The sequence below is a fragment of the Sciurus vulgaris genome, assembly GCF_902686455.1.
Source record: "Sciurus vulgaris genome assembly, chromosome: 4".
In the NCBI taxonomy this organism is placed as follows: domain Eukaryota; kingdom Metazoa; phylum Chordata; class Mammalia; order Rodentia; family Sciuridae; genus Sciurus; species Sciurus vulgaris.
Window position 1 is genome coordinate 91,436,489 of NC_136464.1, and position 6,000 is coordinate 91,442,488.

At 36.0% G+C, this 6,000-nt stretch overlaps 1 pseudogene across 1 annotated transcript; it reads right to left on the reverse strand.

The window, feature by feature from the left end:
* Nucleotides 1-2,545: 2,545 nt before the first annotated feature.
* On the reverse strand, nt 2,546-4,342 carry LOC306659231 (polycomb group RING finger protein 5-like; annotated as a pseudogene). The gene has a single exon. The product of its transcript is annotated as a polycomb group RING finger protein 5-like (transcript).
* Between the last annotated feature and the right edge of the window lie 1,658 nt (nt 4,343-6,000).

Below are 6,000 nucleotides of genomic sequence, written 5' to 3' on the forward strand. Positions count from 1 at the left end.
TATGTGTCATCCTCCACTTATTAGTGATAACATTCGTCCTTTAGGCTTTTTGAGATTGGCTTATCTCACTAGCATGATATTCCTCCAATTTCATTCATTTGTCTGCAAATGCCATAATTTTAGTCATTCTTTATGGCTGAGTGAATATTCCATTGTATATATATACCACAGTTTCTTTATCCACTTCATCAATTGAAGGACATCTAGGTTGGTTCCATAGTCTGGCTATTGTGAATTGAGCAGCTATGAACATTGATGTGGCTGCATCTCTGTAGTATGCTGATTTTAAGTCCTTTGGGTATAGGCCAAGGAGTGGGATAGCTGGGTCAAATGGAGGGTCCATTCCAAGTTTTCTAAGGAATCTCCACACTGCTTTCCAGAGTGGCTGCACTAATGTGCAGCCCCACCAGCAATGTATGAGTGTACCTTTCTCCCCACATCCTCACCAACACCTGTTGTTGCTCGTATTCCTGATAATACCATTCTAATTGGGGTGAGATGGAATCTTAGGGTGGTTTTGATTTGCATTTCTCTTATTACTAGAGATGTTGAACATTTTTCCATATGTTTGTTGATTGCTTGTAGATCTTCTTCTGTGAAGTGTCTATTCATTTCCTTAGCCCATTTGTCGACTGGATTATTTGAATTCTTGGAGTAGAGTTTTTTGAGTTCTTTATAGATTCTGGAGATTAGTGCTCTATCTGAAGTATGATTGGCAAAGATATTCTCCCACTCTGTAGGCTCTTTCTTCGCATTGCTGATAGTTTCCTTTTGCTGAGAGAAAGCTTTTTAGTTTGAATCTATCCCAGTGGTTGATTCTAGCTTTTATTTCTTGTGCTATGGGAGTCCTGTTAAGGAAGTCTGATCCTAGACCTGACAAGGTGAAGATTTGGACCTACTTTTTCTTCTATAATCTGCAGGTTCTCTGGTCTGATTCCGAGGTCCTTAATCCATTTTGAGTTTAGTTTCGTGCATGGTGAGAGATATGCGTTTAGTTTTATTCTGTTGCATATGGATTTCCAATTCTCCCAGCACCATTTGTTGAAGAGGCTATCTTTTCTCCATTGAATATTTTTGGCCCCTTTGTCTAGTATGAGAAAATTGTATTTATTTGGGTTTGTGTCTGTGTCCTCTATTCTGTACCATTGATCTACCTTTCTATTTTGGTACCAATACCATGCCGTTTTTGTTACTATTGCTTTGTAGTAGAGTTGAAGATCTGGTATTGCAATACCCCCTGTTTCACTCTTCCTGCTAAGGATTGCTTTAGCTATTCTGGGTTTCTTATTCTTCCAGATGAATTTCATAATTGCTTGCTCTATTTCTGTAAGGTATGTCATTGGGATTTTAATTGGAATTGCATTGAATTTGTATAGCACTTTAGGTAGTATGGCCATTTTGACAATATTAATTCTTCCTATCCAAGAAAATGGAAGATCTTTCCATCTTCTAAGGTGTTCTTTAATTTCTTTCTTTAGTGTTGTATAGTTCTCATTGTAGATGTCTTTCACCTTTTTTGTGAGATTGATTCCCAAGTATTTTATTTTTTTCAAGGCTATTGTGAATGGGGTAGTTTTCCTAATTTCTCTTTCTGAATATTCATCACTTATGTATAAAAATGCATTGGATTTATGAGCATTGATCTTGTAACCTGCTACTTTAGTGAATTCACTTATGAGTTCTAAGAGTTTTCTGGTGGAATTTCCAGGTTCCTCTAAATATATAATCATGTCATCAGCAAACAGGGATAGTTTGAGTTCTTCTTTTCCAATTCGTATCCCTTTAATTTCTTTGGTTTGTCTAATTGCTCTGGCTAGAGTCTCAAGAACGATGTTGAATAGAAGTGGTGAAAGAGGGCATCCCTGCCTTGTTCCAGTTTTTAGGGGGAATGCTTTCAGTTTTTCACCATTTAGAATGATATTAGCCATGGGCTTAGCATAAATGGCCTTAACAATGTTAAGAAATGTTCCCACTATCCCTATTTTTTCTAGTGTTTTGAGCATGAAGGGATGCTGTATTTTATCAAATGCTTTTTCTGCATCTATTGAAATAATCATGTGATTCTTGACTTTAAGTCTATTGATATGGTGAATGACATTTATTGATTTCCTGATGTTGAAGAAATCTTGCATCCGTGGGATGAAACCCACTTGATCATGGTGCACTATCTTTTTAATATGTTTTTGTATGCGATTTGCTAAAATTTTGTTGAGAATTTTTGTGTCGATGTTCATTAAGGATATTGGTCTGAAATTTTCTTTCCTTGATGAGTCTCTGTCTGGTTTAGGTATCAGTGTGATATTGGCTTCATAGAATGAGTTTGGGAGGGTTCCCTCCTCTTCTATTTTATGGAATACTTTGAGAAGTATTGGAATGAGCTCTTCTTTAAAGGTTTTGTAGAACTCGGCTGAGAACCCATCTGGTCCCGGACTTTTCTTTGTTGGTAGGCTTTTGATGACTTCTTCTATTTCAGTACTTGAAATTGATCTATTTAAATTGTGTATGTCCTCCTCGTTCAGTTTAGGCAATTAAATGTGATCAGCTGCCAACATTGTGAATGGTTTTGAATCTAACTTAGGTTGTCCAAGAAATCACCTACATTTCTGATCTGGAGGGCTAATGTGCCTTCCTTGTGCAAATTGGTAGACTACACAGAGAGATGCTTAGAATGCCTACAATTATGATGTGCTCCAATGTTAAAGAATAACTGGAATTCTTCACAAAAGGACTTGCACACTCAAGAATGAACTATTTCTTACACAAAAAGCTTACCAAGAATAGGACAGTGGTTCAGAAACCACTTTTCTAAATACAGTTCCATACAAAATAATTTCAAGATATAATTATTAGGTTCTTGTATAGTACCCTATTTAAATGAGAATTAATAAAATAGTTAAATATGTGAAAACTGCAACACCACAAAGATTGAGCCATTTTACTAGTGTAATTAAGCATTTGAACAATCTTGGAACAGGCAAGCAAAATATTCAGAAGAATGAATCATGGCTGCACACTAACTGATTCCAGCCATGACGTGCACACTGTGAGACAGCACAAATACCTTATGCAGATGGTTCAGTAGCAGAATGGCACTTGGTTTGCTCTTAAGAGAAACAACATGAATGTAACTGACAATTTTAGAGACAGACAATGGCCTTATTTGCATGCTGAGAATCTGATTGTGTCCCTCTAGTCCACACACCGTTCACTGTGCAATCTGTCGACGAGTAAACAAATAGTGCAGGATTCATTTCAGTGAAATCTAGGCCCCTTGGTCTAACCGAAATCAATTCTTGGTCGATACTGCAATACCATAGGGTATGACTGATACAAAGGGCCATCCTGAGAGCAGACTTGCCTAGCTGAGCAGTTCAGACACCGAAAGTTTTCTCCTCTTAGTCACCATCTTGTCATATAGATGAATTCCATAGTATGATCCTTCCCCATAATTTCACCATTGCACAGCACATCCAACTCATAAGAACTTGGAAGTTTTAGTTTTAAACTTAGAAATTTTTTAATAGTTCCCACAGTTACACGTGTAGAACATCGAATGAATTTCTTCATTAGACCCTTTACTACATTGTCCCCGATTGTCCATTATTTCGTAAACAATCTAGACATATAGCAATTTGTGGGTCACTTCTATGATAGTCTTTATCATCTTGATTTTCATCACCTTCTTCTTCTTCTTTAGGTTTATCAACTTTTGAAGTATCATCTTGCCCATTTTCTTGAGGCTTATTTTTCTTCCAAAATTCTGATTCACGCTCAAGTTCTTGTTCTCGTAGTCCAGGTACCAGCTTAAATATAATTTCCTCCAATGTATTATCCAACCTCAACATTTCTAATGGATTTGTCTCATGAACTTGGTTGCCACACCTTGGACAATCATTGCTATCTTCAAAGTGCTGGACAATGCAAGTCTTACAGAAGGTATGGAGACATTCTGTTACTGTAGTTGGCTTGATCAGATACCCTTTACAGATATAGCAAGTAATGTAAGGATTGAAATCTTTCACCAAATGTTTCCTTTGGGTAGCCATTCGTAGTTAGCTGGCTTTAGTAGCTCAGACAAACAAGGGTACTAAGTGGATGAAAGTCTGATCCCAGGAGCTGGCGTGGTGTTCCCAATAGGATGTCCTGATGCATGAGAACAATATCCAGATTTATCATGAGATCGATGATCATCACTCCTTTCGGAAGCTCTGCTTTCCCATAACCAGCCGCCACCACCGCGGCTCCTCACCCGACAGCGCGACGGCCTCTGAACGAAGGAAAGTGAAAGAGAAACAGCGCCCGCCGCGGCCTGGCCGGTCCCAGAGCCCGGTCCACCCTCCCCCTGCAGGCGGGAGCGCGCCGGCTCCGCGGGGCCACTGGGCTCGGCCTGATAGGGCGCGGCGGGCCCCATACTACTTTCTTAACTGATCTTATCAAGTTTGTTAAAATTTTAAATGTCATTTCATTGCTGCTTCCTCCACAATTTATGCCAGTTGTTCCAACACTACTTGAATATCTGAAATGAGCACCAAATTTCCCACTTAATCCCCTCAAACATGAAATATCAATATAGGTCCTCAAAGTTTCCTCTGAAAGTTTCCAAACTTCTCTCAGTAAAACTTGTTCAATTTATTAATATATTTAATGATCCTAATTCACCCTTTTTATTCATGTGTTCAACCAATATACCAGCAAGTTATGGCAGTAAGACCTCTAGAATGTAGCTCAATTATTTTTAGTTTTGTATATTTGCACCAATATTGTAGAAGAATATAGAAGTTTTGTAACATTTAAATTGTTTAACCAGAGAATCATCCCAAAATTTCCACTTAGCCATCCCTTTCATCATATTTTTGTTACATCAAAAATGTATTTTTTATTTTAGACATGATTACTAAAATTAACATTTAGCAATATATATTTCAAATAAAGATAAAATGCTTGTTATGAATTGGGAAAAAAAAATTTTTTTAATTTTTATTTTTTTAGGTTCTAATTGCAGAAAGAGCCCAAAATGTGAAACAATTGAAGCCATCCCATTTGGGGCAAACATTTGTAAGTATTTTAAGCTCATCGACAACTTTAAACTGGCAGAAGGTGTTTTTTAATTATTATTTGAATCCAAGATAGGTATTATAAATCAACCACTTGGACCACCTAGTAAGTCACTACTAATTGAAAACTTGTTTCAATTGTGAATCAACTATTAAAACATTTTAAACAAATACTATAGGGAAATTTTCTCATAATACTAAAAAATAAATCTTTGTGAAACTGGCATCCAATATAACAAAAGAGTAATGTACTAAATTTTTAATAATATGAAATATCCTACATATAGATATTTATTATTTTCTTGGAAAAGTATATCAAACAAAGGAGCAGGTTCAGAAAATGTGTATTCTCTAAGTATCTGAGGAACATATTAAAAATAATGCCTCAAAGGATACCCAAAGATACTAAAGAGAACTGAAAGAATCATAATTATTCCATAATGATAAATTGTCTAACATACCATTTGATTGAGTTCTACTTTTCAAAGGAATCAGTACACTAACAGATCTCAACAAGCACATTTCATGAATGTTATACTTGATCTTATACTTGATCTTAGACTGCACCAAGATCTATATTGTCTTTCTAAAGTGTAACTTCTAAGTTTCCAAAGATAACCTCAATGTTTATATTCAGAAATGTAGAGATGGAGGAGAAATAAATAAGATTTAATTACAAAAATACTCTGCAATGTGTTAGTCTTAGACTCCCAATTCCTTTCTTTGACATAAACTTTGCAACATATATACTTTCTTTAGCTTAAAATGAAGTATACTTCGTATAATGTCTTTTGGATACTTTTTAAAAATTTCTACACCGTTTATTATTATTATTTTGACTCATGGTACACAAATGGGGTACCTTGTGGATACTTTAAAATATCATCTCATATATATTCTAGCAATGTATAATAATGGCATCTTCATCAAGATTCTCCTAAAAAAC